Source organism: Fukomys damarensis, unplaced genomic scaffold (genome assembly GCF_012274545.1).
Source record: "Fukomys damarensis isolate Sample0158 unplaced genomic scaffold, DMR_v1.0_HiC HiC_scaffold_38, whole genome shotgun sequence".
In the NCBI taxonomy this organism is placed as follows: domain Eukaryota; kingdom Metazoa; phylum Chordata; class Mammalia; order Rodentia; family Bathyergidae; genus Fukomys; species Fukomys damarensis.
The window spans coordinates 70,243,663-70,265,584 of NW_022900950.1; the positions used below are offsets into that span (position 1 = coordinate 70,243,663).

The window sequence follows — 21,922 nt, forward strand, 5'->3', positions numbered from 1 at the left end:
TTCTGACATTGCATTGTTTTATTGTTGATAATTTCTTTATTTTCCCTTTTGATTAGCTGTGAATCCCATCAGATATATTCATTCTTTTTAACTTATTGGCATTGTTGGCTTCATCATCTCTTTCTAGGATATCTTTGAGAATATTTTTTAACACTGGTTTTTGGTGGCCAAGAATTTCTTGAAGTTCTTGTCATGGAGATATTTTATTTCTCTATCAACTTTGTTTTTTAAAAATCTTACTAAGCTTATTGGTACTTTTAAAGTATGCAGTACAGTTACATTCATCATTGGGATCTTGTGGCCTTATATGACAGATCTTGGTTCTCATTTTCTCCATAAATTTTGAAGGAAAATATTACAAGATACATAAGTTGGGGTTAGAAGTTATTTTTTATGGCTTAGATCACTTCACTCTAAACCATTCTGGCCTTTAATTTTTGTGTAGAGAAGTCTGCTGTCATTCTAATGGGTTTTTTATATGTGATTCAGTGCCTTTCTCTAACAGTTTTTAAGATTTTGTCCCTGTGATGGATTTCTGGTACTCAGTTTAATGTGGGGTGAAGTTCTTTTCTGGTCATGGTTATTTGGGGTTCTATATACCTCACTTATCTGTCTTAGTTACTTTACTCATTGCTGAGACAAAATGCCCAACACCAAAAGTTAAAGGAGGAAAGGTTTATTTTAGCTCACAATTTATAGAGTTTTCAGTCCATAGGCAGGGTGACACGGCAGAGAGGCATCAGAGTGGAAAAACAATCCACAGCAAAGCAGGGCAGGCAGAAGGCAGCAAAGTATCAAAACAACTTCTTTTTACCCCTTGATATTCCATCCAAGCTTTTGAGTGGTACCATCTACACCTAGGATAGGGCATCCTCAATTCCAGCATCACATCCTTAATCCCAGAGTCACACACCTAATCCAGCCACCTTCAAAGCTCCCCATCTATTACTGCATAATATTTTGGGGGGACATCTAGGTCAAGCCATAGCATTTATCTCTGTGTTTATTTCTTTCCCTATATTTGGGAAGTGTAAACAACTTCTGGTTTTTATTCCATTGGCATTGTTTGCTGACTTCTCACTTTCTTCAATTATTTTTGGATTAGTCTTTTTTGCATCATCTAATAGCCAATGGATCTTTTTGTGTGTGTGTTCTCTTGTTGCTTTTAAAGTAGCTGATCTGTGAAGGTCTAATCCCCCAAATCCAATCACCTTGGTTAATTTGGGAGGGGAGGATGCAGTGTAACCACCCCAGCAAATGAATCCCCTGGGAATATACTCTAGTATCGTTAATGTCACAAAAGGAATTGGACAGTTGGCTGACAAATAGCAGGAATTATGCAACTCTGTTAATAATAAGTGAATCAGCTACAGTAGTGTTTTCTAAGATAAACTGTACATTAACATACCACAACAACCAATTTAGGTATCATCCTTAACCCTAAAGAAGGAATCCACAAGGATAATGTTGGAGAAAGAAATGGTACAGAGTATCTTACTGGCAAGCAAAAGGATGTTTATAGTTAGGTGAATGTAAAAGTAAAAAATGACAAGAAGATAACATAAAGGGAGGAAAATATAGGGGATAAAAATAAGAAATTAAAATGAAAAAATTTAAAATAAAGAAAAAAATAAAGAAAAAAGAAAAAGTAAGGAAGAAGGACAAAGGAAAATTTCCCAAGCCTCAATAAACTGGTGAAGAAAGGAGGAGGAAAGGAAAGAAGAAAAAAGAAAAAGCCAAACAAAGCAAATAAAAAGCAATTCCCTAAAAACAGTGCATACTCTCTCACACGCACACACAAACTTAAACAAGAAAAGTGAAAAAACAAATTTCTTTCTGATTTTGCATGTGTGGTTCTATGCCAGGATCTACGATTTTGTGGTAGCGTCCAAGTCAGGATGTGTCCCAGCTCACACTGGTAGAAAAAGAAGGTGGTCAGACCCAGATTTTCACTGGATGCAGGCACCAGCAGAAAGTAGAATTAGGGAAAGGGTGCTAATGCTGTGACTTTCAAATGCAGAGCAATTTAGTCTCAGCCTGGCCTCTAGCCATGGGGGCTGAGCCTGTGTCCTTTAGTTTAAACGGGTTTGCTGGACTCTTTCCAGCCTAACCATGGCTCCCTGACTACGCTGACTCCCTTTCAGTCACTGCGGGAACGTAGCACCAAGAACCCTCAACTGAAGCTATCTCATGGTGAAGCTACCCCTGAGTTTTGGGTTCAAACAATGAACTCTTCCCAGGAATGGTGTCGGCACAAGCACTCTCTCTCCGGGGACGATGGCAGGTGCTTGGACTGGAATCACTCAGCACCTGCTGGGTGATGAAACACTCTAGTGAGAGTAGAATCTTGTACTCCCCGAGCAGCTCAGAGCATGTGCTAGTCCATTTCACTACCACTTTTCTCCCTGAAGTCCTCTGGAGCCCACAGCTCTCACTTGGCTTCTGTAAATTGTCTCCTTTTCCCACAAGCAGTGAGCTGGGAACCAGATAGAAAGTGCAGATTTTCCCTTCCCTTCTCCACACTGGGTTCTGTCTCTTCCATTGGTCTGTAGGTTTCAATTTTCCTATCACATCCTTCCTGGCTGCTGGGGCTTTACTTCTCTTCCTTTTCCTTTTCTTCTCCAAACTGATATTTTCCAGTGTCTGGATTCCAAACCTCGGAGAGGCTGAGATGCTGCTTGCCACCCCACCATTTTCCCGTCACCTTCCTTCCCATCTCAGAACCACATTCTGTTGTATGGATGTACATTTTAATCACCCATTCATCAGTAAGTGGACATTTCAATGACTTCCACTTTCCAACTATAATGAATGATGTCAGTAAGGGCTACACCCGGCCAGGTGTCCTCCTTTCACAAGTTGCAAAAATGGAAGATGAGCTAAACTTATCATTCACACCAAGATTACACTAAGGCTCATGCCTTGAGGACTCCATTCCGCCCCCTGCCAACACCATTACCAAAACCTCCTCCACCACAGCGTTAGCCTCTGCACCTGATGTCTCCTCATATATGACCTTCACCTGAGAGCCTGTCTATCATCTGTCACCTTGTTTTTCACCCCTGAATGATCATCCATCTCTTCCCCCCATGCTATTAAGGAGATGTTGATCCACTACAGATCTAATCGCATAACTCACTGCTTAATGTCCTGCAGAGGCTCCAACAGCCTGTAGAATAGAATCCAATGTACTCACCAGCTATTCCCTCACAACTTTTACTCAGAGCAGCTCATTCATTGGCACCTATGGGGAAAAGAAAGAGTTTACATCAATAAAGCATTTACTTCTCAGCAATAATTTCAGTCACATAGAAAATTTAAAAAAAATTCACCATGAAATTACAAAAATGTAAAATTCAAATCAAAAGAATGGGGAACTCAGTGCCATCCTAAACATTCAGTTTCTTAAAAAATTAGTCTTAGCTATTAGGAACTCAACACCCTATGGAGTATTCCATATTTTAAATAATATTCTGTCATGCCAGGGATGGTGGTGCCCATCTCCAATCTCAGCAGAAAGCAGGAGGCCGAGGCAGAAACACTGCAGGTTGGAGCCCAGCCTGGGCAACTTAATGGGACCTTGTTACAAAAGGGATGGGAATGTAGTGAATGTAGCGCGGTGTGAAAGCTTTGGGTTTAATCCCCAGTACCTGGGAGGGGGGTGGGTGTAAAAGAAGAGGGGAAAGAGAGAAAAGAAAGATTAACATGTGTTATGCACATGTATCAATATTTACATGACAAATATAATCACTACTGCAAATAAGTACTCATAAAATTAAAAGTAGAGTGAATAGAAGATTAGAGAATGCCCTCGGATAGAATGTTTTTTGAGGGTATTCTTATATAATTTGTTATATTTGCAACAAATATATATGACACTGCCATGTACCTGATCACTGAACTCATTTTTGACAAGAAAAAAATTTAAATAGGCTGCTAAAAATGTAGATAATCCTCTCACAGTTGTATCTTATATTGGTGCAAAACTATTTAATATAGAAATACCTTCATTTTAAAAAATGGACTGAGGTAACAATACTTTTACAAAGTTTACATCGTGAGTTGAAAATGAAAATTATTGGATAATATTTAACGTTTTATTTTATTCAAAATGTTTCTATCAAATATATTTGGTGTAATTTAAACTTGTTTTATTTCTTTCCCTTTATATTGTGTTATATTTCTTTAAGTCAATGTTTATATATTATGTAATATATCCATTGCATTATCTATTTGTATGGATAGATATTTGTAGTGTGGTTTCTGTAATACAAAGGAAATTCTTTGTTTTTTGTTTTTTTTTTTTTTTTTGGCACTGGGATGGAACTCGGGTCCTTGCACTTGCAAGGTAGGCTGCAGAACCACTGAGCTAAATCCCAGGCCACAAAGGAAATTCTTACTATCTCATTCAAATGTTTATTTTTGACCTTCTGAATGTTAGAGTTTGTTTTGCCAAAAAATGTATATTGAACCACGCCAGTATAGATCTGTGTTATCATAAAGACACTGGATTTTGAAAAAGAAAAAAAGTTCATATCTCTTCATGTTTATCAAGAATATGATATAAAATCTATGATATAAAATATTTATATTCATTTTTGTCCTTCAGAGTTTCTTTCTCTTTCCCAGGAACATGTCAGTACAGACAAAATACACAAACTCTACAGTAAAATAAAGTTGTAATGACCAAGATTTTCCCTGCTTAATCCACACATCATTAAGAAGAATTGACATACAATGTTTCTATAAAATCACAATCTGAACTATACTTTGAAAAGCTGAATTTCTTGCTTAAGACGGATAATATTAAACAAGAGTGTACCACTGTCAAAGGTCTTAGCTATTATCTAGAAAGATTTAACGGAGTTTTTGAGTCCTCCATCTACATCTTTTTTTTCTTTCTTGATATTTTCAATTGCAGTGCACATGAAAATAGAAGATAAAAGCTTAATTTATTTCATCAGTGACATATTGTACTGAAATTAATCTTTCTCTTTTTGAAAAGCTTTTTAAAGAAGCGTATTCAGTGATGCCATATCTTGGTTTATCCAAGACATGAATAATGGTTAGCCTAGCATTTCAACTAACAATATGTAACATTTTAATAGACTATTGAAGTGATGGGTGAAATTTTAAAAGCCATACCTCCTGATACCAAGACAGCTGTTCCCATATAATATAATCACTTTTAACAAACCCCATCTCTGAGCATATGAAACTTGGGGGGGATATCAAGATACAGACCATAATATCAAAAAAAGATCATGCATATTTGTTCTTACATAATGCATTCAGTTTATCTCTAGGAATTTCCAAAGACTTAACAGTTCCAACATTGCTGAAAAATCCAAATCCAAAATCTCTGAGACTTAAGGCAAACTCTTCAGCATGAGACACTGTAAAAAACAAACAAAAAACACTGGTGACATAATGTCACAGGGTAATCATTTCCATTCCAACAAGATAGAAGGAAATTGGCCAAAAGTAAGACCAAAACCCAGCAGGGTAAACATTAAATCCTATAGCTACATATCCACTACCCTTGGCAAGTTGTGGCAAGATGTAAACTCTAAAGGGTTTCAGTGGCCTGATTCTTTCATCATTCCTAGTGGTTGCAGCCCTCATGATTTTGCTCTTAAGCTGGCCTTCCTCACTCCTTGCAGTTTTCCTCAGACATTCCATATTCCTTGTTTCACCAACTTTCTGGTGTCTCCACGGCACTTTTGGCCTCACTCTCATGTTTTCACGTACTGCCCTCTCAGGGCATACTGCCTGACCTCTCAAGCCTTCCCCCCAAATCTGAGCCAAAGCTTCCTTGACACCATAACTCTTGCATTCAACACGCCTGTAAAACCAGCACCACATGGATGATGTCAAAGTCTGTCACCAGCTGGGCCCATTTGGGTTTGGCTCCAGAGGCCTCTGAGTGCCTGGGTGGCTGAGCACAGTGAAATCCTGGGTTATACCAATTCCCCGAGTCCATTCTTGTTCTGAGTATAGAGCCCTGGGGCTCTTTTCTCAAAGAAAGTCTTTCACTTTGTAAAGGGTGAGGTCTTGCTGATTCCTGACATGCCCTCAAACCATTTTTCCTATCATCCTGATCCAAAGTACTTGGTTGAATTGCAGCATAAGATTTAGATGTCAGATTTAGCCATGAATACAAGTATCAGTAGATTTCTCTAAAAACTTTTCAAAACCATTTGATAATCATATTGGCCAGGAAACACAGCCTTTTATAAACATAGATGATTTTAGACATTAAATCAAAGAAAAATTTCAAATATACTCCAGTGTCAGTATCTCTCCCTCCTGTTATTTAATTTACAATGCAGACAATTAATTGAAAGATAAAAATATGTGAGAGGGGAACTGGGTCTGTAGCTCCACAATAGGGTGCTTGCCTAGAATGTTTGAGGACCTAAGCTTCATTCCCCATACTGCTAAAATAAGTAAGTAAATAAACAAATATAGGCTTTAAAAAATATGTAAGGAGCTTGAAATTAGAAAATAAATCTTCTGGGCCAGGGATTTAGCTCAGCGGTGCCGCCACCTGCCTTGCAAGCACAAGGTCACGATTTCAATCCCTGGTAACAAAACAAAAAAAACCTTCTATAGTGAGTCAAATTGTCAGATGTGATGGTGAAAGCCAGGAGGCCATAAGTTCGAGGCCAGCCTGGGCTACACAGTGAATTCAAGGGCAGCCTGAACTACACAGTGTGACTGTTTAAAGGGGGGAAAAAAGTTAAATCATGCTCTTCAGTAACGTGTGGCTTGATCCAAACCAAAACTCAGAAAACCCAGTAAGTTATAGCCCAGACTCAGAGCCTAGCTACTACATTGGTAAGAAACAAGTATTGACCCATATAAGGCAGATGGGCACTGGCCACAGTTTCAAAATTCCATTCAGTTCTATGAGGTTACAGTGGTTGCACGGGGATTTAAAAAGTATATATGTGCTAATTTCTTATTCCCCTTGACCTGAAAACAAATTTAGGGAAAATATAAAAACTAACACAAGTCATGATTCATTAAAATTTATGTCTTTGACTGTATTTGCTATGTAAAATTTCACCTCTTCTGGTCAAAATGATTTATAATGTGAAATTAAATCCTATTACTTCACAGCAATTGATTATTTTGCCAATGCGAGATGGTCAAGCAGGGAAGAGTGGGAGCCAGGGGGCCTGTGAGACCACTGGTGGCTCAGGCACAGGGCAGCAAGGAACTGCTGCACCCACCTGAGGGTCTCTGCTTGGAGACCCGCTCTGGCTGAGTGTGTGGGTGGGGGAGGGTTGATCCTGGTCATTTCCCTTAAGGAATGAATGGCACCTTTAGCTTCCAGCCAGTCCCGCTCCCCTTGGGAGGTGGGCAGAGCCAACAGCACAGAGGAGCTGGTCTCACTTACCTTCTCCCTTGGAGCTTTCCCGGGGAGCCAACCCAGGAAGCAGCTCCCTGAAGCAGCCTCTGCCTGACCTGGTTCCCTTGGAAAAGTCCTTTTTCCACTATTGCCTCCTTGACCGGGCCCCTAATGCAAGCGGCGGTGGGGGTTAAAGGGAAAGGCCTGCAAAGTGGATGAGTCTCCTGCCTGTCTCCTGCTGCCCGCAGCCCCCACCCGGGTCTGCAGGCGCGCACAGCCAACCAGGTTGAGCGAAAAGCCCACTAACAAGCAATTAAATGGGGACAATGCTGGGTACTGCTCTCCTTGCCTGTCCTGAGCGCCCTCTCAGCCTGTATGGCCCACCCCCGTGCTGTATGCTTCCTCTCTGCCCTCTTCCTCTCTGCCGTGCTGGATGCTTCCTCTTCTCTCAGCTGAGATGTGTCCATTTGGGCCCTTTCCTTGCCACGCGCTTCCATCTGTCTCCTGTCCCAGCCACAGTTTGGTACTGGATGAAGTCTTTGTAACTTTCTGCAGCTCTGCCTCCCTTTGCCACAAGAGAGAGCTATTTTACAACAAATAATTCCCCCGTCTCGGTACAGCGTCCTCTCAAGTTAACCACCCTCCTGACGTGAACAATTTGGGTTAATTAGGTTAATAGAAGATTCATCTGCCTCTTGTTATCTTTACCGAGTACCCAGGTAAACATCCAGATCTCAGCTGTATTGACTTACAACCTAACATCCCTCGGGAACCAATCGAGTTCAAAAGTCAAGAGTCCACTGTGTTGTTATAAACACCCACTGTGTTCAGCGTTGAGGTTGTTGGCTCCTGGTCCAGGTAGGGATCAAAGGATCCAAATACCCACTTTTACCTTTTCACAGTTTTATAAAATCAGCGTGTAAATGTATGATAGAATTAAGAACTGGCTCCCCAAACGAGCATTTTCTTACACATCCTGCCCTGTCATGTACTTTGAAATTTTTGACGATTTCATTTAGAAGAACGAGAGTTATTTTTACCTTCTCAGTGTAGGGATGTTGATTAAAAAAAAAAAAAAACGCATACATCTTATTCATTTTTTTCTCTTCACTTTACAAAATGCTTTTAAAATCTTTTCAAATTTTTCTGTTTTTTTAATGGAATCCAGAATCACCAAGATTCATGGATTAAAAACTAGGTTTGGGCATATCTGCATAAAATATCTGATGCTCTTAATCTTTTTTGCATTTTAAAAAATATATTCTATTTTTTTGGTATCAGTCATCAAACTCGGGACCTTGTGCTTGCAAGGCAGAAGGTGGCACCACTGACCTAAATCCCTGGCCCTAAGAAAAGATATTTTAAAGTGCCTCTTTTATATTTATATTTATATTTACATACCCCTGCCCTCCCTTCATCCCCTCCATCCCCCACCTATTTACAAAGACTGTTTCTATTTTTTTCCTTTTCTCATATTTTCTCTTGTCCCTTATTTCCTTTCCCCTACCCTTCCCACTTCCCTTACAGCTTTAGCCTCTTTCTTCCTATTTTACATTATGAATTATAATTACTTGACTTTTAAGAACAAAAACTATCTATGTAACATCCTTTGTTAGTGTTTTGGACTTTTCTTGGCTGTAATTTATAAGGGGGATTTTTAGTAATCTTAGATCGATTTGTTGTGAATAAACTTTAGATTTTTTTTAGATGGAGATGATAGTATCATAATTGGGGTACTGTATTCCAAAGGTGTATAAACTGTCAAAGGTTTATTAATTGCACTTAATTCTACTAATAGGAAAGGTGGTTATGAAGGCATTCTATTGTAGTTTAATTTTATTAGTGGGGCATTTGAAATTAAGCTTTGTAGTCATGATTTTTTGAGGAAAAAGTAAGAATATTAGTTAAACTTTAGAACTTGAGAAAACTTAGAAACAGAAATGAACTCACCGACTCCCTACTCACCTTTTTCATATATTTTTTTCAAAATCGGAGAATGGTATTAAAATTACTAGTAACATAAAAATAATGAAAAAGGAAAGTGATTAAAACTATTTCCTGGTAGTTATCAGTAGTTTTTTGTACAGAAAGAGCAGCTGGGACAGAGATCACCAAACAGTGTACAGTGTGCCTGGCAATGTACCCCACAGCATATCCACTTCCCGATAGGTGCTTCATATCTCACTAGCATGTTGGGTAAAAGTAATGCTGGCTGGGAAATAATATTGCTTGGGATCAGGTAACTCATAGACAATACCTGGGTGTTACTCCCAGGGACTTGTTAGAAATCAGAATCCAGGAATCTCTCCCCACCCCGAGCATCAGGTGCGGTGGAGCTGGCAGCTGGTGATACCAAGATCTCGCTGTCTACTCATTGACAAGGCCGTTGGTGATCTGGGCTTTTCTGTTTAATAATCAGACCTTTAAATCTGAATTACAGTGGAGAACTTGAACAAGAGAAAATTGCTCTCTCAGTAATGGTGGCTCAGTGCACAGCTGTTAAGCAAAAATGAGTGAAAATGCCCCTCCCTTAACCTCTGTCGCTTTATGAGAAAAATCTGCTAATTTCAAATGAGCGAAATTACTAAATTCACAAATAATTTTTCTTCTGGTCCTTCAAAGCATTTGTGGTTTTTAAAAAATGGGGATTCTTTGTGTTAAGAATTGAGTCCTACTAATATATATATATGTATGTATGTATGTATGTATAATTGGGCAGGGGGCTTTTTGATACTGTCCAGCAAGTGTAATAAACTCAGCCACTGCAATTTGTTAGAATGGCTCAGGACTTATGGGGTTTTCTTCATTTATATACTGCTGGCACATAGTAGTAGTAGAGTTACTATAGATGACTTTCTCATTTAATTGAATTTTGGGTTAAAGTCACAGCCCAAGTTTAAAACTTTTAAGCTAATGAGTTGTACATATTTATCACACGTCCTCCTGTCCCTTTTCCATATGATCGTTTGATAACTCCAACACGAATCACCAGAAATGCACCTAAAGCTGGGCTATGTTTTTATAGTGATAGAGTGCTTTTCAGTTAGTACTAGGGGAATCTTGTGATTGTGCAAATGTGAAAATGTAAAGATCTAGTGAGATTTGGAAAGCATGAGAAAATTGTTAACTTTTCAGAAGTATTTTATAAAACAATTTTTCAAGACTAGTATGAATCACTGGTTGTACAAACTGTAAACTGATGTTATATTAAAAAGTTTTATAGACTCCATGGGTTGAGGAAAATGTTGAGATAGCATTAAAATTCTCTTTACTCAGTTTTTCAACATTTTGGCTTTTTACCATAAATCCTTCCCCTCCCTTCTTTAAGCAACTCCAGTGCTTTTGAAAACTCTACAGTTTGAGATGCCTGTGAAACTATAAATTTTTAAAGTAGATCACCCTCCAGTAAAAGAATTTGATGGTGTCAAACTGATGATTTGTTCTCCAGCTTCACATATTTATAGAAATTACTGGTTTATTATTGTCATCGGAGAGCCCACTTGCTGAACAAGGTTCTGTTCGGTAGCTCGGACTGGGAGGGCAAGGCGGACCGGGAGGGCGAGGTGCAGAATCACCAGGCAGACTTAGGCGAGGTTTCTGAAATGCTTCCACTTTACCAAGGAAATGCACAGGTTTAGATAGGGAATCATGGGGGCGGCGCATGGGAGGAGCGTTTAACGTCTGGCGATATCTTATTGGCCAGACATGGCGGAGTGACTCTTGGGTGGGGCGAAGGAGCCAAGGACTAGGGGCGAAGGTGTAGCCTGTTGAGCCCAGCATCTAAACACTTCGGGGAGTTAGCTCAGGAGACAGGAGTGAGGTGCACCTGGCCTAGCCAGGCTTGACCTTCTCCCACAGTTTATGTGATGCGCTTCCCACGAAGTCATACCTTGTCACGGTTATGTAATAATAAGAAAAAGCGTCACACAAAGAAATGCCTTACTGGATTTAGTGAATTTCAGGAGCTCCCTCTTACTGAGCATGTATCGAGTAGCAGGCACCGTATGACACATTATCTGACTTAATTCCTTACACGAACCTCTCAAGATATATTTTCTTAGAGATGAAGAAAACTGAAATTATAAAATTATTTTTTCCCAGGGACATAGTACTCGGAAGTGGTAGAGCCATCTGTTGGGACCCAGGTCTGTCTCATTTCATAGCCCTTGCTTTAACCACACAGCTACCTACCTCTCTTATGTGGCCACATGTCGTCTAATTTAGTGTGGAATCACGGTAGCTGGTATTAACTAGTGGAATATACAACCTTTAAAAAGTGCTTCCTTTTCCCCATTCCTCTTTCTTGGCGTGTGTGACATCCCAACCGCTGCTAATATAAAAGAAGAATAATATTGTGATCAAAATGACTTTATAAAACTTTTCATTGCCTGCCTCAGGTAAAGCATGATGATAATGATAATTCATTTTGAAATGAATTATCTCGAAGCCTGAATGTGCCTCTGCCATGTGTGTTCTCCTTTTTACGGCTTAACATGCTGTCTACCATTGGGCTAATCTAAAAATCTAGGATCTCTGGATACAGGGGACCTACTGTGTGTCTTTCTTTCAGAGGTGGGATCTCACTAGCCTTGAGCTTCTGGGTTAGTGAGATCATCCTGCCTCCTCCTCACTGGTCCGCTCTCTAAACACAAGCTCCATGTCTGAACTTCCTCAGCCTGTTCCTTTTGTAATCTCTGCTGGCTTGACAGTGACTGTTGGGCCCCACTGGAGGCCCTGGGCCTCGCTGTTTGTCTCCTCGGCGTCTGCCCTGGTGAGCCCTGCATACGTCATGGAGCCCAGCTTTCGCTCACGACACCTCTCCTAGGTCCGTGTGTCATGACCGTGTGTAACTGTAGCATCAGACTCGTCACTTCGTAAGTTCCTTAGCCAAGAAGGGTGCCGTATCACACAATCATGTTGTCTACATTCCTGGTGGTCACTTGAGGCCCTTTATACTCTACATTCTTCCCTTCAGAAACATTACACTCAACTATGCTTCTTAGGTTTAGGATAAATTGGTTTGATTGCAGACACTTGAGGCTCATTTCGCTTCTCACTTCTCCCCTTGCAGGGCTCTTTGACTTTTGACTCCTGTTTATCTTGGCCATCTCTCAATAGCAATTCAGTAGCACCTAGTAGGTAATGCTTAATTTTTATCAGTTCTTCCAACTGGAGCTTAGACACCAGTTTGGTCTTTACAGATAGATGAGAAAACCAATCTGGAATGAATGTGCCCTTCCACACACCAAATGTTAGGCACATGATAGGTATTTTAAATTGTTCATCAGCTGTTAGGCATCTGGAGTACAGAAGTCTTTTCAAAGCTGTAAAACTGATAGATGAGGATCCAAGTCAGGAAAATCTAGAAGAACGTAGAGGCTATAGTCTCTAGTTTCTCTCTCTTTTTTTTTTTTTTGATACCGGGGTCAAACTCGGGCCCTTGTGCTTGCAAGGCAGGCAGCAGAACCACTGAGCCAAATCCCCGGCCCAAGTTTCTTATTCTTTATGGCTGAGTAATACTCCACATCTTCTGTATCTAGTCTCCAGTTGATGAGCAATTGAGCTGTTTCCAAGTTTTAGCTATTACAAATTGTGCTGCTATAAACATCGGTGAATATATATCACTGAGGTATGATTCTTTTAATTCTTTTGGGAAGATACCCACCAGGGGAATAGCTGGGTCATATGGGACCTCTAATCCTAGTTTTTTTTAGCTCTCTCCATATTGATTTCCATAGTGGTTGCACCAGTCTGTGCTCCCACCAACAATGGAGAAGGGTTCCTTTCTCCCCACAGCACCACCAGCATTTGTTATGGGTTAATTTCTTGATAGCAGCCATTCTTTCTGAGGTGAGGTGGAATCTCAGTGTTGTTTTCACCTGCATCTCTCATTGACCCTTGATTCTGAATATTTTTTCTTTTTTTTTTTTGCTACTTTTGCTTGTTTGTCTGAGAAATGTCTGTTCATTTCAGATGCCTATTTTTCAATTGGGCTTTTATATTTGTGGGTTCTGTTTTTTGAGTTCTTTATGTATTCTAGATAGTAGACCTTCATCTGAGGAACAGCTGCTAAAAATATTTTCCTACAGTGTAGGTTGTGTCTTAGTTCTGTTGGTTGCTTCTCTTGCAGTGCAGAAGCTTTTAAATAAGATGAGATCGCAGGTGTTGAAAAATACAGTGCTTTTAATATCATTTTAAGTGTTATACAGAATGGGCTAAGTACTACACTGCCTGATTTTTGGAATATAGATCACAAAGCTAGTATAAAACCTGAGACTATGAACGCACATCTGCGCACTCCTGATGTAACAGAGCATGCTCACAAATGACTGCATCACACAGGTGGTCCTCTTGCGCTCTCAGACCCTGCCACTGTCTTCCCTGTTGGTATTGAAACACACATACCACCTGGAAATAGTCACTGCTGCCCTCTGACATTTGATCCTCAACCTTGTGTATAGGTATATCCTATTCTCTTTCATATAATGTAACATTTCTATACCTCATATGTGTATATGTCTTGGTTACTTTTCTCACTGCTGGGACAAAGTACCTGACCCCCACGAGTTAAAGGAGGAAAGTTTTATTTCAGGTCATAGTTCATAGAGGTTTCAGTCTATAGTCAGCTGGCTCCAAGGCAGGGTGTTCCAGAAGGATCTTCTGAAACGTAACTGGACCTTGGTAGCTGCCTGTTTGAGCAAACCAAGGGCCTCCCATGTTCTTAGAAAGCCTGCAGCCCTAACCTTGTTTCAGCACTCAGCCACTCTCACTGATTGCCCCCCAATGTCCAAGATCTACGAGGGAAAGCAGTGGACTTCTGCACTGTCCTCAATCTACCTGCCGGTCACCAGGAGCCTCTGTTTCTTGAACATTTCCTAAGCCACCACCTTCAGGGCTTTGCTCCAGTTGTTTCTTCTATCTGCAAAGATTTCCCTGTGGATTTCTGTATGGCTGGATCCTTTGTATGTACTCACTTTGCACTTAAATGTCCTTTTCTCAGAGGAGCTTTCCTGTTAGTCCATTCTAAAATACTAGTCTTTCTCTTCCCATTCACCACCCTCTATTACCTACACCAGCCTCTTGGCCAGGTATTTATAGTACATACTCATACTTGAAATCATTATGTACTTTATTTCCCCTCTCTCTTTCCATCCTCAAAGCCCTCCTTCAAGAGTGATTTCTAGGGAGTGGGATTCTGCCAGTTCTAGTATTTTGAGTCTCTCTATAACAATGACTGGTCTGTGGCAGGCTGTCAGCAATACTTGTTAAATAATTAACTGAGTAAATAAAACTTGCAGCCTGAGTTCAGACTGTATCTGCCAGACTCCTCTGTTGCAGTCAATAAAAGAGGAAGTTAAAAATTTGTGAGTTCAGAAGTTCTGTTCTTGTTTGTCCTGGTCCGTGAAATCTAAACTGTTTACTGCTTAACTACAGTCACTTCATGCATTAAATGAAACAAAGGTAATTCCATGTCTTCTGTTCATTGTAGCTTAGTTTTATTCAGGCGATCTCTCCTGTAACTGCTGAGTAAAGGCACAGTGGTGGAGTGGGTGGGTCAGGGTTGTCCTCCCTCAATTTCTGTTGGCCTCAGCATCCCAGCTCTTCACAGGCTTAACAGTTCAGTGTGTTGTTTATTCAGTGCTGACTATGTCTGAAGCTAGGAAAGAGTGATGACCAAGGTAGACATCTTCCCTCTGACTCATCCAGAAAGGTCCTTGGACTGTCCAGTCAGCAACCACGAGTGGGGTGTGCAAGCTGTGTGACAGGCAGCATTCTGGATGTCACAGAGGCAGCTGCAGGGACTGTGTGGCTCGAGGAGGGTCCGGAGAAGTAGTCCAGGTTCGGTGTCCTCTGGATGTTTAGATGCAGAGCAAGATTGTGAAGACTTCAGTGGGGAAAGAACCAGAGGCCAGTGGGTTGCAGCGGTTCCTGCAGACTTTCCACAGAGGGTAAAGAGAGGCCACAGCAGGATTTCAGGGGAAGAAGTGAGATGATCAGGTGTCAGTTTTCCTATCAGTTTCCAAATACTTACTCCAGGCACCACATAGAGATGAGATCAGGAGACAGAACGATTATGGCAAGAAGCACGATGGGATTGGAGTCAGGCAGCAGCAGGCAGAGCACAGTGGGTCCCAGACCCCACTACAGAGCGCTCTACACTTGGAGCCTTCGTTAGTTTTGTAAGGTCAGAATGAACTCAGGCTGGGCGACTCCTAAGTTATGGAATTCAACCTGCTTCTATCCAAAGGCGCTTTCAGGTTATTGGTGATTTTCCTTGGATGTGTGCGTGATGTGTGTGCAAACTGTGACACCACTGGTTAACTAGACTAAGCTATCTGGGTGGTGTCTTGGTGAATGCTCCTTTATCCCTGCTTCAAACTTAGGATAAACAATGAATATGTAGAAATGCACACGTAGCGTGAAAGCTCAGAGAGAGTAGTTGAGTATGAGGGAAGTAGATGCCGATTAATAGAGCAATACAATATTAAAAGTTGGTGTTGAATTAGGAAGAATGTGCTTGCCTAATTTATGTAAATAAATCTCTGCAGATGACTGAGATATCCTGAAAAATGCTGGAGCATTGGCAGAAGTGAGGGTATTAGCAAGGAGTCTCCTTATGAGGTATAGTACATGCTTGCATCGTAGTCTTAGTAACTCAGGCTGCTCATGCCAGGTCTGTCCAAGGCTTGCCAGTCTGGGGCACGGGGAGAGAGGACAGACAAAGGAAGCACCGGCTCTTAGACTCCTTGTGGTTTATGGGTATGGATTCCTGCTGGCCCTGGGCAACAAGTAATGCTCTGTAAATGTTTACCTCTCTTACAGTGATCTCCAGACACAGCCAAAAGAAGTACCTGGTGTGTGACGGTGGACATATCAAGCCTGTGAAAGCAATTGTGGAAATAAATGACTCATCATTACAGTCCTTGACATGTTAAAATGAGTATCTTTATCATTGCAATAAAAGAAAAACTGGTACATCAGCTACATAAAATTGATGCTTAGCATTTTTGTTGGCAAATTAAGCGGGGTAACATAAAGTAATTTCTAATTTAAATCTTGTCTGGCCAAATTATAGTACCCCTCCCCAGAGTCAGCTGTGTGGTCTGAATGCAGTCGAGCAATGGATTGTTGGAGGCTGGATGGAGAGAGCTATGTGTATGTCTGTTTGTACAAATGAAAGATGAATGAGGTGGGGTTTTTCGGTACCTAGAACTTTATTTCTCCAGTGTGCCCATCAGCGATGACTCATAGTCTCACAGTCTAATCACTACTGTGATACATCCATGAACACAAGCTCTGGTGCTGGTGTATCAGTAGCCCCTGTGTGTGTGTGTGAAAGGGGGCTGTAGAATGCCACCTCCCAGGCTTCAGCACCGGACATTAGGTAAATAGTGATGACCCTTTAAAGAACACAGCCAGCCAGAATTTGGGAGTTCCAGGAGGGACCTTCTGGAGTAACTCCAAAACAGAGTCTGAGTCCAGTTTATTGAACTGGGTCTTTCGTGGATGAAGATGGAAGTTATAGGGATGGGCTTATATGTGTGATGCAAAGGGGAAGACTTGGGATTCGAGGAGTGAGAATGGTTGATATGTGGCCACAGTGACCAGTGGTGTTACCCAGCAGGTGGGTGGGTGTGTTGTGTCTTATCAGTGTAGGCGTTGTTCTCAGGCTTAGACTGGGGGCTGCAGGATGTAGGAATGGGCTGTGATTGTTCTCGGAGCACAAGGACCTTAGGCTCTCCGCAGTCTCTTCCTGAGGGAGGCCAGATGGGGGTCAGATGTATCAAAAACAAAATACAATGTCATACACCATAGTTTATGCTTGCTTTGAATAAGATTCAGTGTTCTTGATTGACATATAGTTTCCCTTTAAGTAGTAATTCAGAATCACAGGCCTTCTACATTTGGTGACTCTGTAGGCTTAAATATTCAATGCAAAACTTGTATTTCTTTCAAAAAGAAGCCAGCTTAGAATCTTCTATGGATCCCATAAGAATCTTTGTCTTTGACTTCAAACACTCATTTCCTAAACTGTGTAACCCACTGGGTGCTTTCTTTTTCAGCTGGAGTAACCAGGGACAGTCCTTCTGGAGCTTGGCAAGGTTGTCCAATAGGTTGTAGAAGCTGTGCACTGGTGTGAGCAACATCTCTGCCCGCTGGAGGGGTTACTGCTTCCACAGCAGCAGTCCAGGGTGGTCCTGGAGAGCAAGAGACAGAGAACTCAAGTTCTAGGAACTGGAATGATTACCAGTGTCACTATACTATCAATGTCATCACAGTGACGGTATTAATAGCTACAATGTACTTACAGGGTTTTTAAACGCTCATAGATTTTGGAGCCTCTCTCGTGGGGGCATTCACTTTCAACTTCTAGGCTTGTGTAAAATATTAGGACTGAGCATTTTAGTACATAGCCTGTTGTATAGTAGTGTCCTCCGAATAAAGCAGAAATTGTTGCTAACATTAAGAGAAAAAGTACAAAGGAGTTTATGACTTATAATTGGTAAAATGCTATCCAGAAGATGATATTTGAATCACCCAACTCTGCCAACAGTTCCCATGCTTTTCGTCAGATGTTTTTGGAGTGAATAGCATAGAGATTTTTTTGGAATCTCTTAAGAGGAGTGTTTGTTTTTCAGATGGGTGGTTGTAGATGGCTGAAAATTAATTGAAAGGAAAAGAGTTGATGTGTATGTGTGTGTGTGTGTGTGTGTGTGTGTGTGTGTGTGTAGTGAGAATGGTGTGGGTGCCTCTTCAAAGTCATTACAAAACTGTGTTTCTCGTTTGGCCATATGTATTTTATAATTAAAACTCCCTCAGTATTTCTATGGGCATAGTGTCAACTGGATTGTTTTAGGTCTGGGATAAATGTTTTCATTTGAAAAACTACCACTATCTTAGAAGATAAGCTTTCAGTGGTACCTATAGTCATTCTAGAATTGGTCTTGCTGCACCAAATGTGCTCCTTATGGTGAGAAAATAAGTTGACGAGCTCAAGTGTGTGCTTATGCAAAGATGTAGACACACAGAACCATCAATTTTCCAGATCTTCAAGTGCTGGGAAAGTATATATAAGGCAAGGTTTTGTTTACACTAAAATGAACAGAAAAAGAGTTGCTTTAAGGTCTTCTGAGATTCCTTTTCAATTTGATTTACTTTTTTAAAAACAAAAATATTTGTCAGTGAGGAATTTAAAGTAAAAGTAGTGATCTAGGCAGTGTTATCTTGCAATGCATACAAAATTAGATGATGCAAGTGGTGCAAAGGAGTTAAGGAAGTTTTGTACAGATTTAATACTAATTTGCTGGATGTCAAAATTGCAGTTACTGAATATTACCATAAACATTTTAAAGACTTTTTAAAGCAAACAGAAAATGACTGTTGTAAAGAACCCATAAAAAAAAATGAAAAATCAACTTCATTAACATTATACAGCCCTATGTGAAATATAGATAAATCAGTATCTCAAACAATTTAGAAAGAATGGGAATTTAGATGAAGCAAAAAGTGTTTTCAAAGTGTCAAAGTTACAGATGTTGGAGAAGCACATAAAGTTTGAAAATATTTGCTGTTTTGCCTTGTCGGTGTTTCTTCACGGTGAGTCTGAAAACTTTCTTTTACTGAGAAGGTGACTCTGAAACTCTCTTTCAGTATCCCTTTTCTTTTGTAGCACAGACAGCTGCCCTGGGTTATTTGGGGAGTCTTGGGGTCCTGACGGCGGATCCCGTGGACTCGGGAAGGGTGTTCACTGGCGTCCCTTCCCCTTCTCCAGCCGGAGCCCTCCTGTGATGGCAGGAGGGTACAGGAAGAGCCAGGCAACCTCCACCCTCCGAGGAGAAGCAAGAGCATCTTACAGGACTCCACAGAGAAAGAGAATCCGGGAGAGTCGAAGATAAAGTATATTCAGCGTCCTTATCGGGAGACCAACAAAACAGGTAATGCACATTTTTGAGGAAGAGCTAAAATGTCCCATTTGTTAAGTATTTTTGAAGATCCTCATGTCCGACCATGCTCTCATGAATTTTTGTAGAAGTTGTTTGGCAAACGTTCTTCAGGCATCTGGTAACCTTTATATATGGAGACCTTTAAGAACTCCACCCAAGTGCCCTCACTGAAGAAATGTTACTGAAATTACTCCAACTGGCATTGAACCTTTATCTGCTAATTTTGCACTGAGGGCTGTTATTGAAAAATATCAGCAAGATGACATACGGATGTGGTTTTCTGTCCTGAACATTAGAGACAACCACTAAATGTTTATTGTCTACTAGATAAAAAGTTAGCTTGTGGTCACTGTCTTACTGTGGGTCAACATCATGGTCATCCTATAGACAATCTTCAGAGTGCCTATCTGAAAGAAAAGGACACACCTCAGAGACTGCTGAAACAGTTAACTGACACACATTGGACAGATATTACTCATTTTATTGAAAAGGCAGAAGAACAAAAGTCTCATTCTCAGACGATCCAGGGTGATAAAGAAGTTGCTCTCTAGTATTTTGAGGAGCTTATTAATATATTAGAAGAGAAAAACATTTTGTAACAGCTCTCTGTGATGTTGGCAATCTGATTAATGAAGAATATACCCACAAATTGAGAGAATGAAAGAAAAGAGCAGCAGCTTGAATTAATGATACTGACAACATCTTTACAAGAAATATCTCCACTTGAACTTCTTGAAAAAAAATTGATAACATCTGCCAGTATGTGCAGATCTTGAAACAAAGACCACTTCTAGAGGTCAAACCCGTTGTAATTTATCCTAGAGTAAGCCAGGTATTAAAAGAATGGAGCAGAACAGAAATTGGACACATTAAGAAAGCTCCCATTCCTGAAATGAAAATTTCTGCAGTAAGAATGCCATCCTCCTGGCCTAATAAGGATAAAAAAGAAGTTTTTTTTTTTTTTTTTTAATTTTAAGCATTTCGGTGTTACTGATGTTGATGCTTTTTTCTACCAGCACATAATAACTTTCTTAAATGAAGTATATTCAGTATGTTTTTCTAAAGTCTCTTTGTCTGTTTACCAGTGTTTGTCTACAATTTAATGATTTAAAAATCATACTAAGTCACACTTCCTATTTGTTAAAGGAATTCATGTGGAAAATAGTTTCCCCTTGAAAATATGAATCTGGATTGTTAAATGGGCTTTTTCTATACAGCAGAGGCTACCTGCTGTTAACTGGAGAAACAGGAGGTAGCATAACAGCTAGTCAACTAAACTTTGGTAGAGTTCCGACAAATTCAGAAATTATGTTAAACCTTTCATGCTTCTGTTGGAGATAGTGCATCAGTTAAAATTGGAATATTAAAGACGATTCAAATTAAGTCATAACTGTGATGCAATCTAGCAAGTGGTTTGAGTATCAATCTATTGTCCCATTTGTATTGGCTTGATGGAGGTTGACTTAATGCTGCTCTGACATTTAAACATTGTACTGCTATTGTCTTTTACCATTATATACATCAATGTTTGAATATTCACACACACACACACACACACACACATAGTGTTTTACATTAAAAGATGGAAAAATAAAAAAGTTTAAAAACATTTGTGAGAGTAAGAAATTATTTAAAATATTTTTGTAGTCCATGTAACCATGGAGTGCACACATAAATATAAATATAAGTAGCCATTTGATCATTTGGTTAATATTCATAATAGTTTTCAGGCCAACTGATAAATTAATAAATGCATTGACAGCGAATCCTGAAGTGCACATGCTCCAGAGCCAGCCCTCCACAGCAGGACGCCCTCCCTGCCACCTTTTTGTTGTACGATCCTGTTTCAAATCACCTCAACTTTCTTGCCTGTTATGTAAAATAGGCTTCATAATATCTACTTCATACTATTATTGCAAGAATTGAATAAGCCAATGTACATGTGCATATGCTCAGAAAGGGGGCTACTGCACGGTTCCTGCTGGACAGGTGATCGTACGTCTCATCTGTGGTGAAATGGGGCTTAGAACACACTTGGGAACATATGGTCCTCAAGTCAGATCACCAGCGTCTCATCTTAGCAAGGGACTCCACGTCTCCATTGTGAAGTGAACTTCTACTCAGTGCTTTCTTTCAACGTTCAGTAGAACTCTGTCAGAATTTCTAATCAATTTTATTCCACCTCCCTTAAAACTTTAGTTAAGAAGATTCATTTTCAGAACATTTCTCTTACAAAAGTATTTTCCTTGCCACTTCTGTCACCTTATTTTAATTCAGCAATGTATTTCCTTTTTAGAAGATAAATGAGAAAATGATTTAATTACTTTCTCTAAAACTGACTTTAAGAAAGAACACCTAACTCTCCTGTTTAAATTTGGGGAACTTTCTCTTACGAAAGTATTTTCCTTGACACTTCTGTCACCTTATTTTAATTCAGCAATGTATTTCCTTTTTAGAAGATAAATGAGAAAATGATTTAATTACTTTCTCTAAAACTGACTGTAAGAAAGAACACCTAACTCTCCTCTTTAAACTTGGGGAACAATTTTGCTGCTATTAAAAAGGAATAAGCCAGGCATTTTGGCACATGCCTGTAATCCCAGCACTCGGGAGGCTGAGG

The 21,922-nt window shown here is 40.1% G+C and overlaps 1 pseudogene; it reads left to right on the top strand.

Annotated features, from left to right (window-relative positions):
• The first annotated feature begins 17,550 nt into the window (after positions 1 to 17,550).
• LOC104868130 lies at positions 17,551 to 20,892 on the top strand (annotated as a pseudogene).
• Positions 20,893 to 21,922: the final 1,030 nt, after the last annotated feature.